Genomic DNA, 20,125 nt, shown 5'->3' on the forward strand with positions numbered 1-20,125 from the left:
TGTTAACAGAGCGGGTGGATTTCCTGATAACCAGGGAGAGCCTAGCCCTGGGTGCATGGTCTTGTGTGTTTTTACAGCCCTGGGAGAGGAGAGGTCTTGCAGTATACCCGCTGACCTGCTGATTGGTTGGGAAAAGAGGGGTCATAGGATACTGCTTGCTGGTTGTTTGGGGGTGTAGTGGCAGGGTGAGGAGTGGGCCATACACCTACCTAGTAAGAGTAGAAAGGTGTAGGTCAGGTTGCTCAAGTTGGGGGAAGGGGCAATGAAAAGGGTCTGTTAATTCTTGTCTTAGCCAGAGGCTTTGAGTTCAGTCTCCTTGAAGGGTCTTTGAAGTCCAACAAAAGAAAAAATAAAAGGTCCTGTGAGTACATAGAACACAGTTTCCAAACACAGACAAGGTAGATTTCCCCAAGGGTGCAACTGAGACCTGAGTCTGCCAGGTGGAGAGAGAATCTGACAGAGTGGCTGTGGAGGTCTCATAGTGTTTGCTTAAATAAGCAAAGGCATTTAATATTGGCAAAAAAAAAATTTTTATTTTACATTATTTGAAAGGACAAAATGAATACAATCAAACCAGGAGTCAGGAAAACCTAGTTTAAGTTCTAGCTCTGCCACAAACTTTGTAAACTTGAGAAAGCTGGGAATCAAGTCCATGTACACAATAAATTATCTTCAGATTAATTCTCAGAGATATCATCATCACACTATTTTCTTTTCTTTCTTTTTTTTTTTAAATCTATTTTTGGATTGATAGAAAGATGAGTAAGGATCAGTTTTTAGGCCATGAAGAAAAGTTTCATAGTTACATTTCAATTTTGACTAAACATACTATTAATGAAACCAAGCAGCATGCTCTGGCGCCTTCCTGGATATAGAACACTTTCCATGACCCGTGTTTCTTGTTTGCAGGGAAAAGATTTCATCCTCCTAGACTTTCCTTGAGTTTCAAACGGTAGATTCAAACACTTGTTAATTAGAGGGGAGGAATGCCAAAGCAAAGGAAGGACAGTCAATAAATAATAGTGCAGTAGGGGTAGGATCCTTGTCCCTCCTCAAGAGATATACATAACAATATGATAAAAATCTGTGTTCTTTCATAAGAACTAGAGCCCCTGCCCAGATGGAACGTGGTAACTTCAGCGTGAGAACAGGCATTCAGAGTCAGACTGCTTGGAACTGTAAGGCTAATGATTAAGATTCCTGGGATGCTACTCTGTTACTTCCCCACCAACCTATCAGAGGAGGTTTATACACCTTGCATCTCCCTCCACTCCACTAAATTTTGCCTATAAAAATCTTCCCTGCAAACCATCAAGGAGTTTGAGTCTTTTGAATACAAGCCCTCCATTCCTCTTGCTTGGCCCTACAATACACCTTTCTCTGCTCCAAACTATGATTATTTTGGTCACTGTGCTTTGGGTGCATGAACTTGGGTTCAAAAAATATTAATACAATTACTCATGTACCTTATTTGCCATGCTTGACTCAAGAAGTATCAACTACTTCCAAAATGCAAATCTATCTTCAAAAGATGAATTTTTGCCACCATTGAAAAATTCAAGAGTATGTGCTATGTAATATAATAGAAATCCCATCAAATTAAAAAAAAATATTCATGCACCCTCATGTTCATTGCAGCACTATTCACAATAGCCAAGAGATCCCATCAAATTTACACTATCTTTGAAGTTATTTTTCTTTGTGTAAATAAAAGTCATTTATTCGTCATCGCATCTAGCAAACATTCCTTGGCTCAGAGAGTTGGCGTTAAAGTACAGAAATGGGATTGGTGGTCTCTAGAATCAGGCAGGCAAAGGTGAAGGATGCTGTCACTGCCTTGTATTCCAATTTATATGTTATAGCTGCTTAAATTTGGTCAGGGCTAGTTTGTACACAGGACTCTTGTGATAAAACTGAAATTATTTGTTAAGTTTTTGAAAAGACTGGAATATCATGAAATGTAAATAATAGTAAAGACTGATAATAAAGCCTTATGCCTGTGGGTGTTTGTTTCCCAACTCGTTTTCCTACAGTGTTTGGAGAACATGCCTGGAGGTGTTAGTGGCACTGATTTCCAGCAGCTGTCACAGAGCAGGGAGCTGCCCCTCATCAAGATGCACTTGCTGCACTCAGAGTAATTGGCTCCACAGGTCTCTGCTGAGGGGAGGCAGCCTGACTCTTCAGGTTTCTATTTTTGCTCTTTTTTTTTTTTTTGAGTATGAAAATGCATGATGTTTTCTATACTGCATATAAATCCTTATCAAGTCAAGAAGTCTTTGTTGATAGAGATGAGAAAAAATAATGGTGGATTAGTTGTGGGAGATATTTTTAAAAATAGCATGCATCATTCTATTTTCAAGTTATATTCATTAAAAACTACAGATTAAAAATTATATATGACATAATTATATAAAAATGCTTTTGGCATATATACTTCCTTGATATATATAGTTGTCCCTGAAAAAGCTATATTTACATGTATACTCATTGCAACAAATGTATATTGAGTTATCACTCAAAGTCAGTCAGAGTTGAAGGCTGGAGAAATGCACAAATAAGATGTTACTTTTCAGTGTTTTTACATAATTTTAGTAATACTGAGGTTAGGGTTAGAAGGACTAATTTTCAGAGGAAAATTAAAATGAGGTTACATTTAATTGATGGAGTTTTATGTGTACTTTGTTAGTCAATATTAAAGAAGAAAAGAGAACAAAGATTACTCTGGGTCCAGAGATCAGACTTTAGGTGTCAGATTATTCCTAAATTTTATTTTCATCTGGAGTTTTTTTTTATGTCTTATCATATACTATTTTTAGTGTTTATTAACAATGATTTTGTTTACATATATTTAGAATTAAAAAACCCTACTCAAAAGAAAAAATATGACAACATGAAGTATAATTTCTATGGCCTTAGGTTGCATTATCTTTCCTTTAGGTATCCAAGTGTGAAAAACCTCCTATCCATTTTTCATGGTGTATGTTTATGTCTTTGTGTACACATTTATGTATACATGCTTAATTGTGATGTACCAAACCCAGTAAGAAAGAATGAAACCTCATGGAGTTATTGACAGTATATGAAACAGTCCTCCTAAAACTGAGTTCCCTGCTGAGTTTATGATTAAGCTCTATATCCAGAACTTTATTCCCTGTGTTATCCCATTCCTATTCCCCTCAGGATTGAGAGGTATCAAAGTAAAGGGAGATGGAAACTGAGTAGGACCCTCCAGGGCTCTCTCAGCTACAAAAGCTCTTCTTTGTTGCCCATTTTGTTCCCCCTTTCTTGTGTGTAGAAAAAAAAAAAAGATTTTAATCTCCTAGGCTTTCTCTAAGCTTCAAAGAGCAAACTCCAGCAGTCACTAATTAGGGAGGTGAGGGGATGCAGACACAAAAGAAAAGCAGTCAAGAAATAGTAATGCAGGAGTTAGATCTTGTACCTGTTTGGTGTCCTTAGAAAGTAACTTCTCTTTTAAGCCTTCTTTGCACAAAATTAGAGAACCCAGAATAGAAACCGAACTTTCATGTTCCCTGTAGATTTAGAAACTAGAATAAGGGGCACCCAACGCAAAGCATTGGGAATTGGCTTCTGAGTATTCCCAGTATGGCCCAGTCCACCCCCTCTTCCTGTAATGCTCTTGGGAACACTCCACCACCTTCGACCTGTTACCTCCAAAACTCGCTGGCATTTCCTATCACTTCTACACATAGAAAAGAAAAAAGGATGTGAGAGACAGCCTCCTTACATGGCCCAAGAAGCTTTATGCTCTACAATTCTAAAGTAACCACCTTCAACTCCCATCTGCGATTATTCCCTCCCAGAGGCCCCAGGGATATTTCCAGGGAACAGGACCTCTCAGCTATCAAATTCCCTTAGCTCATGGACCCGGACATTATTTCTCAAAGGGCCAGAGCATGGAAAATGGAGACACTTGCCTTCCCAAACTCTTACAGATTTAGCGTCAACACTCTGGGGGATTCTTGGGGCCCTAACTCTGCACTTGAATTGCTTTGGAGTAGATCTAGGTTGTTAAATATCTTTGAGGTTTTTTAAGCCCCGTTTCTAAAGGCCATGTAGAGGGCCTCTTCAGTGGAATGAATTCCTCATAGATGATACAGTTTTAAAGGATAACTCTCTCTGAATAAAGGCAGGTAAATAAACCTACATTAAAACAAAAACAAAAAATAGCCCCCTCTCCTCCCCCAAAAAACAAAACAAAACAGTAGTTTAGTGATAAAACAGAGTCCTAATTTCACCTCCAGGGATATGCTAACAATATGATGCACATCTTTGAGTTAAGGAGGATAGTAACTACGTGCTGATCACATGCACACAGACCACAGACTAGTTAGAACAAGAAGGTTGATGATTAAGAATACTGAAACATCATCATTTTATAATACCATCAACCAATCAGAAGAAAGTCCATGAGCTGAAATGTTCACCTCATATGTAACCTTTAAAATCCCTTCCCTGAAAGCCATTGAGTTTGGGTTTTTCAGCATGAGCTGCCCATTCTCTTTAATGATGCCCTGCAATTTAATGTTGTAGATTCCTTACCACAACCTAGTGCTGGTAGATTTAAGGGTAATAGACCTAAGTTCAGTTAGGTAACATTTACAAGGAGCAGAAGAGAATTAATATAAAATGGACTAAGGAAAAATACATGTCAACTATTAATATGATAAAGAGCTGAAAGAGGCTTTGCTTTACATGCATTTTATTTTATTTTATTTTTTTGTCTTTCTCTTCTTTAGGGCTGCACCCGCAGCATATGGAGGTTCCCAGGCTAGGGGTCCAATCAGAGATGTAGCAACCAGCCTATGCCAGGGCCACAGCAGTGTGGGAGCAGAGCCACATCTGTGATGTACACCACAGCTCATGGCAGCACCGGATCCTTAATCCACTGAGTGAGGCCAGGGATCGAACCTACCTCCTCATGGATGCCAGTCAGGTTTGTTAACAGCTGAGCCACTACGGGAACTCCCAACATGCTTATTATTTTACAGCAGAATAGTTCTCATCATTGTTCATACACTTATACTTGCTATTGTAGAAAATTTAATTAGCAGGTCATGTTTTAGCTTCAAACTCACATGTATACAAGTCCCGCCTTTACTCTTTATTGGTCATTTTAAAATATTCCACTTTTCCTATTTTGATAGCCCTTAGATCAATATTATATAATCAAAAAGTATGTATCAAAAAAAAGCAAATGATTATAGGTCCCTATAAGTTGTAGTGCAAAGAAAATGACACTAATAGTTTATAGTATGGCATGTCATTGAATAGCAGAATATAAAAATGATAAACATCAAAATATAAAACATTACAAAATCTAAAGGAAGGCACTTGGCACAACAGAGGACCTCTTGGGGAGGGGAAGAGCTAGAAAGTTCCATATCTGGATGGAGACTTATCAGTGACTGCCAAAAGTTTGCAATTTTAAGATCCATTTGAAGAAAAGGGATACATTTTGGCTAGAAATCAACACTAAATGAAGCTGTTTCAGGAAGGGGAACCCTTTCCAGGGCCCAGATTCCAGGGCTCTTGTCTAACACTTGGAAATAAATTGTCCAAGAGACACACATGCTGACAAAGCAAAAGACTTTATTGGGAATGGGTGCCTGGGCAGAGAGCCGCAGGGTGAGGGAACCAGGAGAACTGCTCTGCCATGAGGCTCACGATCTCAAGTATTATGGGAATGAGGTTAGTTTCTAGGTTGTCTCTCTGGCTAGTTGTCTTGCCAGGCCCATACTTAGTCTGTCCCAGGGTCCTTCTTGGTGGTGCGTGCACCTCTCAGCCAGGATGCATTCCAGCACCGAGGATCCTGGGTAGGTTTGTTGTCTCCTTCCCTCCTATTGGCCCCTCCCAAATTCTCCCTATTGGTCTTCAGGGCAGCACCACATTCCTTATCAGGGCCTCTGGATGTGAGACAATTCATACAAGTGGCTATTATCATGTTTGTTCAACCTGGGCAGTTTCAGTAAATGATCCCTTAACAAAGCTATAGAATAAGACATTTTTCAAGTATTTTTTTTTCCATTATGCAACTGTGATGCTCTTATTTAAAATATTTACTTCAGGAGTTTCCACTGTGGCTCCCCAGCTAGAATCCATGAGGATGTGAGTTCAATCCCAAACCTTGCTCAGTGGGTTAAAGGAACCAGCATTGCCACAAGCTACGATGAAGGTTGTAGATGCAACTCAGATCTGACATTGCTATGGCTGTGATGTAGGTCAGCAGCTGCAGCTCTGATTGACCCCTAGCTTGGGAACTTCCGTACGCCGCACATGTGGCCCTAAAATTAAAATAAAATAAAATAAAATAAAATAAAACATCTAGTTCATAGTATATACATGTCATGCTTAGATTTACCTACAGAATCCTCTGTCAAACAATTTGACATCTAAGATTATGTTGAAAAGGAAGAAATTTTTCTCTACCCTTCTAGGTTCTTCTTGCTGGTCTAGGAATTAATTTGATGTGAGACAGATTAACAGGAGAAAATTTTAAAAGTGTAATAATAAGTATATGTGAGAGAAAGCCAGGAAAACCGAATGACTCTTTCCAAAATGAATGAAGACTTGTCCTTAAATACTATCCATAGCTCAACATAAAAGAAGATGTTGAGGAAGAAGTCAGTTGGGAGGTTACTGGGAACAGAAAAATAAGGCTAAGATCATTTATTCAGATTTAAGTCTTTTTCATTGATAAATTTCTAGAGATTTGGTCAAATTCCTTTTCCTAGTATGGGAATCCCTTACAAATGGAAATTTTCTTTACAAATGTAAATGTTTCTTACAGAAGGGTAACTCCTAATTGGTTTTCAGAATGCTTACCAAGTTTTCTGTTTCTCAGAAAATAACCAACTTAAAACAAATGCCAATATATGCTAGGGTGGCAGAATCTACCTCCTTGAAATTAAAAATCCCAAGATCTCATAAGGAATAAAATATTTTTTACTAATCACTTGAAACATGCCATTTAAACTGGAGCCATATGTACATTTTAATTTAGGTATTTAAAAATATATATATTAATGAACTATATAAGCTATGATTTGTCATTTTTGAATAAGTAAATTTTATCCAGAGAATTCAGAAGACATGTGAAATGAAGACAACATAAAATAATTACTAAGATAATTTGCAAAATGTTTCAGTTTCTTTTCAGTATCCTTGGGGAGTTTGTTCATGTCTCCATTATAATGGTTACTATATTATATGACACTGTATCTATTTATACTTCTTTCTCACCTAAGGGTCCCTGGATTTTACAAAGTCAAAGATTTATAGCATGTTTTTTTTTCCTGTTGTTACCAAAACTCTGCCTCTGTCTGCCATTGTTAAATAGGAACTTGGGGACAGTATTGGTGAAGGAGAAAAAGAGAGCTTTATTGCTTTGCCACGCAAAGGGGGGCACAGCAGACTAATGCCTTAAAGACTGTGTCCCCCTTTGAAGGGATGAGGAGGTGATTTTATAGTTTGGGGAATGGAAAATAGGACCACAGATAAGGATTAGGGTAGAGGCAAGCTTGCATTGTCTTTCAAACTCTGGTGTTTAGTGGCCCCCAGGACAGGTTCTGGTGGTCCTCCTTCTTACTGGAATGAAAAATGTTTCATCAAGGAGTTCTTTCATTTATTGGGGGTTTTAGTTCTACAGAAAGACTCCAAGAAGATATTATTACATAGATTCCTTAAGGAGGAACCAGGACCCTGCCCCAAGTTTGCACTATCATCTCCTGACTGTTCCTCCCTGGTCTCTGCATTTCCTCCCTTCTCTGTTTAGTAACTGCCCTTTGGAACTCAGGGAAGGTCATGGAGTCTGAGCCTAGCTAGCTCACTAGCTCAGTTACACCATTACCTACTTCCAAAATGTTGGTAGAGAGTGATGGTAAGCATTTTACATTTTTTTTCCCAGCTTTACTGGGGTATAACTGGCAAAAAGCAATTATATGTACTTAAGGTCTACAGCTGGATGTTTTGATATATGTATACATTGTGAAACTGAAACTGACAGCACTAATGTTCTGACCCTAGCCAGAACACAGATTGGGTCTTAAACCCATGTGCCAGGACTTGAACCCAGCCTAAACCCAGCTTTGCACTTAAACTCACGGTTTTAAATTAGCATGTGTCTGGACTCTGTGAGGTTCAGGTTCTTCATGTCTCTGCTCAGAAGGAATTCAGTGAGAGACAAAGTGATAGGCAAGAAATAGATTTATTAGGATAGCATGCTTGTGAGAGATGCAAGCAGGCAGGCAAGGTAAGCTACAGTTTTATCCTCCAGTGGGAGCAGGGGTTAGAAAAGCCCACCTCTTTCTTTCTGGGAGTAGCAACTCCTCCTTGGTATGCGTATATTCAAATCAGCAGAAGGGTCCCCAAACTCTTGGTCTTAATCTGAATGCAGACCTAATTCCATCCCTCACCCAATGACGTGAGGCAGTTCTCACACTTCACTAGTGCCTGCCTAGTTCTGATGGCTTTTTTAAGCAATTTATTTACTTACGGTGATCTCCCAATGTCCCCTAAGTTTCCCTCTTATCTGTGGTCCTTCATTGAGACTTCTAAAACTACCTGTGCCTACTCCATCCCTATCAAAACTAGTTAGCGTTAGCGTATCTATCATTTCACACACTAACTTCTTTTTTGTTAGTTTTTGTGATGCAAATACTTAAGATCTACCCTTTTAGCAAATTTCAAGTGATATAACACTGTATTATTTACATTGGTTACCATGCTGTATGTAAAATTCCAGAATTATTTATCTTGCATAACTGAAACCTGAGTGATATTTCATCCCAGTTTTAAAATTTAAAAGGCACATCTATATATAAAATCTTAATATTTAAAGACTTGATTAGTAGAAGAAGATTTGTACTTATCTGCTATGATTCCAGGGAATACATATTGTTGACAAAACTTGGCCTCTGTCCACTGGTGCCAAATAGAAACACGGAGACAGAGTTTTGAGGAGAAAAAGATAGCTTTCATTGCTTTGCCAGGCAAAGGAGGCCACAGCAGGCTGATGCCTTAAAGACTGTGTCTTCCCTTGGAAAGAACTACAGTGGGGGTTATAGTAAAAAGGAGAAAAACTTTTTCAAATAGGAATCAGTATTGGGGCAAACATGCATTCTTCTTTCTTTGGGAGAGTTTTAGTCATCAAAGTTTTAGTCATCAACATCAGGAGATTGGCATGATCATGGTGGTTGTCTTCTGGGTTATTGCTTAGAATAGCAGTACTTATGAAAAGGGTGTATTGATCAGAGATTAGAACAAACTAGGGAAGTTCCTGAAAAACATCATGTGCTAATAAAATTTAACACACAGGCAGTTGTGCTCAGGGTGTCTATTATTTAGCCTAGAGTAGATTATGTTTAGGGTGTAATTAAGCCAGGGAGAAGCACAAGGAAGGACTCTAAGCTGTTCAATTTTAAAATATTAATTTTTTTTTTTTTTTTGCTTTTAATGGCCACACCCTCCATAGCATATGGAGGTTCCCAGGCTAAGGGTGGAATCAGAGCTGCAACTGCAGGCCTGCACCGCAGCCACATCAATGCGGGATCTGAGTTGCATCTGCAATCTGCACCACAGCTCAAGGCAATGCTGGATCCCAACCCACTGAGCAAGGCCAAGGATCAAACCTGCATCCTCATGGATCCTAGTCAAGTTCATTAACTGCTGAGTCACTAAAGGAACTCCTAAGTATTAAATTCTAAAACAAGCATAAGAAATATACCTGTTAAGTGTATAAGATGCCTACCTCATTATGTATATATCCCTTGAGAGGGAATCAGGATCATATCCTAGGGCTGTACTATTGTTTCTTGACTCTTCCCTGACTTTGCATCCACTTTCTTCCCTGATCAATAACTGCCTGAACCTGCCCCTTAGAACTCAGGGAAGGCCATGGAGGCTGAGTGAAGCACATTTCCTAAAAATACGATATGGGGAACACAGAAGGCTTTTGTGCGCAGGAGCCCCATAGGACCCTGCTCAGTTACACTATGTCCTTTATATAATGTGTTTAAAAAGTATTTTTTGAATGGAAAGAGTAGTAGCTAGTAGGATACTAGAGCTCTCATGCTGAAACCAAGATTTCTACAACAGAAAAGGGCTTTGCCACCTCAGAATGGAGCAGGAATTCAGATTAAGATTTCCCACACAGAAAGGTAGAAGTTAAATATGCAAGAGGGACTTAAGTAGAAATTTTCTAAAAAGCTTCTCATAGTAGCACTAGGATTCATAAATTGACACTAGTATTGATAAATTGAGCTTCTGGCTCTTACTTGTTTCACTGTAAACCACATACCAGATTCCTCTGTCAGTAAAGGATGTTTACCACTGTCACGTTTCTTAGTGTCTGAGAGATAACCCAGTTGAGAAAAAAAAAAAAAAAAAAAAAAAAAAAAAAAAAAATGGTAGTGAAGAGTCAGACAATGCCAAATAAAGAAAGGAGGAAAAATCAAAAAAGCTATTATTTTAATTAGAGGTTTTAAATCCAGAAAAGCAGGATACCAGCAGGAGAGTGATTCACATTCTCAACTTTGGTTTCCAGGCTACACAGGAGAGAAGAGGGGTCAAAAAGAAAACTAGACCTGGAAAAAATGGAAAGCTCAAGTGATTGAAGAGTTAGAGATAAAGGAAGAATAGTAAATTTTAGTAGGAGGAGTGAAATATTTGACCTGAGGTTATGAGAGAGAGAATTGTCTAGTTGGTAACAAGCTTGAGAATATAGCCAAGAGAATTTATTGAGAAGTGAAGGTTATTGAAAATGAGGTTATTAAAGAACAGTGAATCAGGGTTATTGGATGGCATTTTTGTTGACTCCTGTTCTGTAACTAATAATCTAAAAATGTAGTGGCTTAAACCAAGAAGTTAGTATTTCTCACATATCTGACAGTTGGTGTTTTTTCTGGGAAATCATTTTTTTTCCCCCTGAACTAGGCTAAAATGGATTTCTTATATTATGGTCTTCTATTGTCTTCACCAGTGTTCCAAACTGGTGAATCTGGAAGCTGAAAGACTTTCTGAAGTCTTCATACCAGAATTCACACAGAATAACTTCCACCACATTCTACTGATTGTAGCAAGTCAGAAGGTCAGCCTCGGTTCAGTGAATGGAAATATAATCTATCTTAATAAAAGAGGATTAATATATATATATATATATGATATATATATATATATATATTTTTTTTTTTTTTTTACTACAAATGGGTTATCTACATGGATCATAAATGTCCCTAGGATTGTGGCTGGATTTGAATTGAAAAGAATGCTTAAGATATGAATGTATTGACAAAACCAGTCATCATTACAGATGACTCAGGGAAGAAAGAGAAAGGTTCAGGGAAGTGGGATGAGTCACAAAAGAAATTATTGTATGATTATAAGAGTAATGATTTGGAGGTTGTATATGGAGAATTTTGACCCTTACTTTTTGTTCTAGGGATCCAATGTACTAGTAATTAGTATTCTACTCCTTACTTTTTGTTCTAGGGATCCAATGTATTAGTAATTAGCAATTTGCTGTGATAGTAAATAGTCCCAAAATAACAGGAGCTTTAACCGTAAGTATTTATTCCTTACATTATCTGAGAATCACAGTTCACCTGAGGTTTCACACTGAAATATAGGTGGATTGAGGATTGTTTCAGATGTCTCATCCTTATAGGACCAGGTAGAGGAGTGTCCCTATCAGTGACATGGTGTTCTCTTAGTAGAGGGAGGTAAAAGTGCTTAAAATCAAATTTAAGTGTAGTTTTTTGTTTGCTTGCTTATTTATTTTTTTGGACATGCTAAGATGTCTAACAGTGGCATTCTAGTCAAGACACAGTTGACCTGCTTTATCAGGGATATCTGCCCATGTCATGGTCAGAATCCTTAACCAATGCTGGATGGCAAGAAGTAAATCCTAGTGCACTGGGAAATATTGGCAGTTTTGGTTTCTTCCAGTTATCCCTACCACTGTCATTTATCCAATCTCCACTAACGTGAGTCGGAAGGAAAAAGAAATATTTTGAACTGATAGCAATGACTTTTCTCTGATGAGTATTTTAAAAATAATACTCCAGGAGTTCCCGTCATGGTTCAGTGGTTAACGAATCCAACTAGCAACTATGAGGTTGCGGGTTTCGATCCCTGGCCTTGCTCAGTGGGTTAAGGATCCGGCGTTCCATGAGCTGTGGTGTAGGTTGCAGATGCGGCTTGGATCCCACGTTGCTGTGGCTCTGGTGTAGGCTGGAGACTGTAGCTCTGATTAGACCCCTAGCCTGGGAACCTCCTATGCTGTGGGTGCGGCACTAAAAAAGATAAAAAGACAAAAACAAACAAACAAACAAACAAACAAAAAATGCAAACACTCCCATTGTAGTAATTAATCCCTGTATTACATATCTTATCAGAGGCTACCAACAATTAAACATTCTTTCTCTTCTCATGATGTAGACCAGCAGATCATTCTGCATGACTTAATGACTTATCTAATATTGAACAGTTAGATTTACTGATGTTGCAGCAAGGAAGATCATATATCACAGTGAACTGTAGGGCAGGTTACTAAGGAGTTCAGAAAGGCTCAATATATGGTATGGGCTTTTGCTGAATGATTTAGAAAGGAAGTGGGGGATCTGTTTTGGATTAGGTTCTCTCAGGATTCAGGATAATTTGATGATCCGGTGTCTTAAACTTTCTTTTGTCTAGAAGATGTATAGAACAAAGCAGGGCTAGAGTTGCCACTGTTTAAAAAAAAAAGCAGAAGTCACTCATATTTTTGGTGAAGTGGGAATTTTTTAAATATTTGTATAGTATCTTTGTCTTATATTCCAATATGTGTATGTGTAGGTCTTGTTTTTGCTTATTTCCACCATGTCACAAAATGCCTTGTCTTATTACTGTTGATATTCTTTAGAATTATTTATGTTTAGTAGAGAATTTTGCTATCATTATTTTAAAAATATCTTTCTCAAATCTCTGGGGTTTTTGTTTGTTTGTTTGTTTATTTATGTTAATAATCCTGTGTTTCTGCAAGACCAGTTCCAGGACCTTCCACAGACAGGATACTAAATCCTCAGATGCTCAAGTACCTTATATAAAATGATGTGGTATTTTCATATAAGCTATGCACATCCTCCTATATATTTAACATTTTCTCTAGATTACTTATAATACCTAAAACAATGCAAATGTTATGAAATAGTTTTGAATGCATTGGAAATGCTGTATGAATAATTTCTGGCACACAGCAAATTCAAATTTCACTTTTTGGAACTTTCTGGCATTTTTTCCTGACTATTTTTGGGTTGAATCTGTGGATGGAGAACTGTGACTATGGAAGGCCAACTGTGTTATCTTTTATTCCTTATTCTTAGCAAGACCTAATTGTTTTTTGTTTTTTTTTTTTTTTTGTATTCTCAACTTATTCTAGAAATCTTAAAGCTTCATTTTCTAAAATAGACTTACTAATTAATCTTCATCACTTAGACTTTCTATAAACCAGTACCTGACATTGACATATAACCTATTCCTACTCTCACAACCTCCATTTACAAATATGGGAATATTTAGTAGTAACGACTGGGGTGTTATAAATTTTTCTCTTGGAAGTGCCTAGAGCTGTCCATCTTTGGTTCTTATGAGAAACAATGTAGGGACAGAAAAAGTACAGATTAGTTCTTTGCAGAGTCTTAGAATGCATTCTGCACTTTTAGAGTAAAGTTGTCTGCAAAAAGAGTAGGGATTATTTCTGTTGAGCAGTTTGCTTTAGCCAGCCAGAGAAAATAAAAAGTTACATTACTGTTTGTTCTCTTGAAAACACAACTAAGAAGGGACCCTTGCTTCTTTCACAGATTGTGTGTAAGACAGTGAATTCCCCCATACAGTTTTGTTTTGTTTTGTTTTGTTTTTATTTTCCCACTGTACAGCAAGGGGGTCCCCCATACAGTTTTAAGAGAATTTTAGAATATGTTACTAGCCTAATTATAATGTAATATATTTTAGATACAAATATAAGATCTATAATTACATTTAACTCTTTTTTTTTTTTTTGTCTTTTTTTTTTTTTTTTTTTTTTTTTTTTTTTTGTCTTTTTAGGGCCACACTCATGGCATATGGAGGTTCCCAAGCTAGGGATCTAATCAGAGCTGTAGTGGCCAGACTACACCTCAGCCACAGCAATGCCAGATCTGAGCCACATCTGCGATCTACACCACAGCTCATGGCAATGCTGGATCCTTAACCCACTGAGCAAGGCCAGGGATCGAACCCACAAGCTTTATGATTCCTAGTCGGATTTGTTTCCACTGTGCCATGACAGGAACTCCACATTTAACTCTTTTTTTTAGCCCTGGCGATTACATAATTTTCTCACATACTTTATCTTTAAAATTTACGGGAACATTTCTTCTACAATACTTGGACTCATGACCTTCAGAGGCTTCTGTACCTGTGCTGGGAATATTTTCAACTGAACGTTTTAGTTAACACAATAATAATAATTTTCTAATAGTTAAAATTGTCCAGTTCTGCTTTGGCTATCTCCTAGTCATTACCATTTCATGTGTTTAAGTATTCTATTCACATATGTTGGCTTGGTTTCTGTAGAGGGACTATAGGCATTAAAGGATGAGTTATACTAGATAATATTAGAATTTAATTCCAATCTTAAGAATCTATGATTCAAAGAACAGTAATAGAAAAAAAACCCCAAAACTTTACAACTCTAAATATGTAGTTTACCACCCTATCCAAGGACCCCAGCTGACTGTGTTATACTAAACAGCATCCCTAGAATGAACAGAGGACTAAATTAAAAAAAAAAAAAAAAAAAAAAAGGACAGAAAATGAGATCTGTAATTTCACTACAATTAGTTAATATTATCAAAGCTAATATTATAAGAACATGGGAAAACAGTTTATCATACACTGTATTATAATAGTAGCTTTTATTTATTTATTTTTATTTATCTATTTTATTTGTTTTTTCCACTATACAGCATGGGGACCAAGTTACACTTACATGTATGCATTTTTTTTCCTCCCTTTGTTCTGTTGTGATATAAGTATCTAGACCTAGTTCTCAATGCTACACAGCAGGATCTCATTGTAAATCCATTCCAAGAGCAATAGTTTGCATCCGATAACCCCACGCTCCCAATCCCTCCTACTCCTTCCCTCTCCCCCCGGGCAGCCACAACTCTATTCTCCAAGTCCATGATTTTCTTTTCTGTGGAAAGGTTCATTTATGCTGCAGTTATAAGTGATATAATATGATATTTGTCTTTGTCTTTCTGACTCATTTCCCTCAGTATGAGAGTCTCTAGTTTGATCCATGTTGCTGCAAATGGCATTATGTCATTCTTTTTTATGGCCAAGTAGTATTCCATTGTGTATATATACCACATCTTCCTAATCCAATCATCTGTTGATGGACATTTGGGTTGTTTTCATGTCTTGGCTATTGTGAATTGTGTCATTTTTAAGGAAACTTTTGTCCAGATATATGCCCAAGAGTGGGATTGCTGGGTCATACGGTAGTTCTATGTATAGATTTCTAAGATATCTCCAAACTGTTCTCCATAGTACATTCCCACCAACAGTGCAGGAGGGTTCCCTTTTCTCCACAACCCCTCCAGCACTTGTTTGTGGACTTATTAATGATGGCCATTCTGACTGGTGTGAAGTGATATCTCGTGGTAGTTTTGATTTGCATTTCTCTTGAAATCAGCGATGTTGAGTATTTTTTCACGTGCTTGTTGGCCATCTGTATATCTTCCTTGGAAAACAGTCTATTCAGGTCTTTTGCACATTTTTCCATTGGGTGATTTGCTTTTTTTATAATAGTAGCTTTTAGATGAGAGAGACATATAGCATTTGGGAAAAAAAGATAAAAGTAAATATACAAATTAATTAATGAAGTAAGATAAGAGCAAGGCACTACCACTGACAATAGTTTGATATGAATTGAAGAGGTTTGTTGTTGTTGTTAACATAGTATTCTGCACATGATATCCAGTAAAATAAACATATAAATTAGCACTGAGCCTTCTATATTCCCCTTGTATTTTAGTTTTCTCCTTAGTATGTATAGCCTCTCGATAGTTCATTAATTTATTCTTTATTACTTGCTTTGCCTATTTTCCCTGACCATCAGAAAGTTACCTTCTTATGAGCAGGAGATCTTCATTTGTTCTTTTTTTTAAAATTCTCTCCTAAGTGCCAAAAATAAAGCCTCATGTCTATTAGATTTTTTAAGTATTTATTATATAAATTAATGAATTACATGATTTAGTGAATTTGAGATCACGTCACAAGTTCTCTCTTTTGTTTAATATTATCTCTAATTGAAAATTTAATAATTAAAAGGATCTGTGGTGGGTGTTAGACAGTGATGGTAGTGAGGAGTGGGAGACTTTTAAATAGTTATCAGTGAATGATTGATTTCTGGTTCAATAGCTTTCTCAATTGAGATGTCAAATCAAATTAGTGTTCCGGTTTAAGTGCCAGCTGAGACTGAGTAGAATATAATCAATATGACATGAAAGGAGATATTAATGATTAAATGTTATATCTGACCCAGAGAAAACACTATCAGCTCTTTCCATATTACTAACTCTGGGTGTGAGCTACTACTGTAAAAGTTTTTTATAAACTAATAAAAATCACTTTACCTCAAAAACATATAGACATATATAAAAATATATGTGTGAGTTTATCTGTGTGTGTATATATGTGTGTGTGTATATATATATATATATATATACCTCATACATAAGCACATAGACATGCACACACACACACATATATATACAGTACATGCAGATAAATGTTGCTCTTGAAAAACGTAAAAGTCAGTGTTCTTATGACCAAGATAATAATTTGAAAAAATACATGACCTTTGTATGTTACAAAGAAACTAATGGTATTTCTATGATTTTTCAGGGACTACCATACATCTCAGCACAAAATTGGTATCTTGCAGAATACCTACAGCTTTATTTAATTCAAATGACTGATCTGTTCAAAATATTCTCAGAGAAATGAGCAAGTAGAGATAATGAAAATGTTTTGTAATCTATAAAACCCTGTAAAAATGTGCAATGATCATCATACTATACCTATTATTATTCAAATGAGAACATTCTTCAGTTTGTTCATTCAAATACTATTGTTGAGTACCTCCATAGTACCAGACATGTTTTTGGACAGCACAGTTACAACAACGAGGATCCTGATTCTTTTGAATTTCCTAACTGGTATAGTAGTTTTCAAACCTTGTTAAATATTAGAGACATCTGAAGTTGTTTAATGTTGGTCCATGTGTGTGGGTTAGAAAAATTATTTTCTATTACCATAGCAGGATGAAAAAAATAAAAGGTAAGTTTTTTGAGATAAGAGACCTGCTAGTGTAGCAAGGCAACTTCCTTATAATCAGGGAGAACTGACCCCAAGCATGTTTCTATAGCCCAGGGAGAGAGGAGAGGTCTTTTGATACACCTGCTGACCTGCTGACTGGTTGGGGGAAATAGAGGTCTTATGATACACATGCTGGTTGGTTGGGGGCACATATAGTGCCACTGTAGAGGGGGTGAGGTGTGGGTCACATACCTTTCCTAGTAGGGGGTAGGAAAGAGTAGGCTAGGTTGCTCAAAGTGGGGGAGGGGGAATTACAATGAGATGGGTGAGGAATGATAAGTGTCTGGTAATTCTCATTTTGGCCAGAGGCTTTGAGTACTGTCTCATTAAAGGAGCCTTGAAGTTTCACATTTAAGAAATACTAAAACATTGAAAGCCAAGACAGACTAAATAAATTGAAATTGTCAGGAGTGGGACTCAGACATTTGAAAACATCCAGAAGTTCTCCAGATAATATCAGTGTAGTGGCCATATTGACAGGTACTTGTTTGAAGGCTGGTATATACAGGAATATTTTGAAAATTTCAAATCAGCATGTCAAGTGCTATGATAATGTAAGATTCCATAGAACCAATGGGATCAAGATCACCAGGTAGGGGGAGAGGAGGAAGGCAGTTTTAAAAGTCTTCACAAACCAAACCAAAACAAACAAAAAAAACACTCTTCACAAAGGAAATATCATTGTATCATTTAAGCTGAGATTCAAGGAACAAAAAAAATTGAAGAAAATCAGTCAGGGTTATGTAGACAAAAACACTTAAAACATGTTATACAGCTTACGTGCCATTTTTAAGGAATATGGACTCCATTCTAAGAGCAATGGATAGACTGTAATAGATTTTAAGTAGGATAGTGATGAAGAATTTTTATTTCTCAAGGGTAATCAAATGTTATCCTTCTTGGGAGTTCTTGTTGTGGTGCAGCATAAACGAATCCGACTAGTATCCATGAGGATGTGGGTTTGATCCCTGGCCTCACTCAGTGGGCCAGGGATCTGGCATTGACTTGAGCTGTGGTGTAGTTTGCAGATGAGGCTCGGATCCTGTACAATTCAGCCCCTAGCTGGAAACTTCCATATGCTTCAGGTATAGCCCTAAAAAAACAAAACAAAACAAAAAAAGTTTTCTTTTTCTTTCTCTTTTTTAACAATATTTTTTGATATGTTTAGAGTGTGCTTTTCTGCATGATTTTTACATGGTATGATGTTCCTGTTTTTCACAGGTATAAAAGCACAGTCAACTTCTCAAATAGAAACTTCCTATGACTCACATTCTTTATGAATCCTATGATTTTTGTGGTTTTTTTAGAGACTATTTCTTTAGCTTTAGAGCAGTGGTTCTCAATCTTTTTTCAGGTCCGACATAATGGAAATAAAGACTAATGAAAGCAATTATTTTCAAGAGAAGGGGCAGAAAAAGGAACTAAACTATTCACTTGGGTAGCTTGAAAATGACACACCCACTCTCAAATTATATGCACCCTATGGGCTTAGGGGAGGAGTCCTGACTGCTTAACACTGTGAATCTTAGTCTCTCTGTAAAATAAAAAGGGATATGAAGCTTTTGAAGTTAGAATTAGGGGTTCGAAAACTGTCTTCGAAATTTTCAAGTGCCTTAGAGAAATGAGTATAGATCCTTGCTGTGAGAGCCCATTGATTGGCTAAGCTTGATTCAAGTATTCTCTTCTTGAACTAATGACTAAGACCAGGAAAGATGATAGCTTTCTTCCAGAACATGTGGTGAAACCTGTTGTGGTGTTCTTGCCTCCAGGAGAAGCATAGACACAGTCACTGAAGAAACTAGACAGTAAGCAGCCGCTTAGAACTTTCAGCATCTACAGAAGAAATAGGGCAAAAATCTGATGCTTTGAGCTCATAGAAAGGCACAAAGTAATAAGGCTGCAAAGGGAAATTCAAAATATAATTAAAGAGACTTTTTTGTTGAACAAAGATTAGAAACAACCCCTCCACTGCTAGGTTTGACAGGCCCTAATTTAAGATATGATTTACAGCCATAGTAGTTCCTATTTTGTGACAAAAGATACCAAGTACATGTAGGCACCTTTTTTTTTGTTTTTAAGTTCCCGAGCTAGGGGTCAAATTGTAACTTCAGCTGCTGGCCTGTGCCACAGCCACAGCCACAGCAATGCTGGATCCCAGCCACATCTGTACCAATTCTCAACCTACTGAGCAAGGTCAGGTATCAAACCTGCATCCTCATGGACACTATGTTGGGTTATTAACCTGCTGAGCCACAAGGGGGAACTCCTGTGTGTGTTTTTTAAATCATTTATTTGCTCTTTTCTTCAATATCCACCTTCCCCATCTTGTATGATACTATAAAAGCCAAGTGACTTAACATTAACTCATTAACATATGATGTTCACTGAGACAAGCAGAGACATGTGATCTAGAAATAATACTGGTTTCTTCACACTCCTTTAATGTTTTCTTATTTGGGGAGGGTCTTCGGCTTCTAACAGGAATCAGTAAAACACAGTTCATTCTCACACAAACCCGAGGAACCAGGCAAAACGTATCTTACTAGTATTTCTAAGTAACTTTTATTTCATTAAAAATATTTTTACTGGAAATGAAGTCATCATTTTTACCATTAGTCTCTTTTGTATATGAATATTTAAAGCCCTCAAAGCAATGAGAACCAAAAGACCTGAAGTAACTGGCTTTATTGCTTTTCTGACAGTCTGC

The 20,125-nt window shown here is 37.1% G+C and overlaps 1 protein-coding gene across 15 annotated transcripts in view; it reads left to right on the forward strand.

The window, feature by feature from the left end:
* CNTN5 (contactin 5) overlaps positions 1-20,125 on the forward strand; it is a 1,211,165-nt gene that overhangs the window by 355,482 nt on the left and 835,558 nt on the right. Inside the window, exon 2 of one of the 15 annotated variants that reach the window (XM_084975744.1) lies at positions 2,034-2,184. The exons of the other annotated variants lie outside the window; for them this stretch is intronic. The gene's annotated coding sequence lies outside the window, so the exon portion shown is untranslated. The remainder of the gene's footprint in view (positions 1-2,033; positions 2,185-20,125) is intronic. 15 annotated transcript variants of the gene reach the window in all.

This window comes from Sus scrofa, chromosome 9, assembly GCF_054392235.1.
Source record: "Sus scrofa isolate SSC_HxYL_T2T_F1_AM1 chromosome 9, Sscrofa_HxYL_maternal_Yorkshire_Landrace_v2.0, whole genome shotgun sequence".
Lineage (NCBI taxonomy): Eukaryota > Metazoa > Chordata > Mammalia > Artiodactyla > Suidae > Sus > Sus scrofa.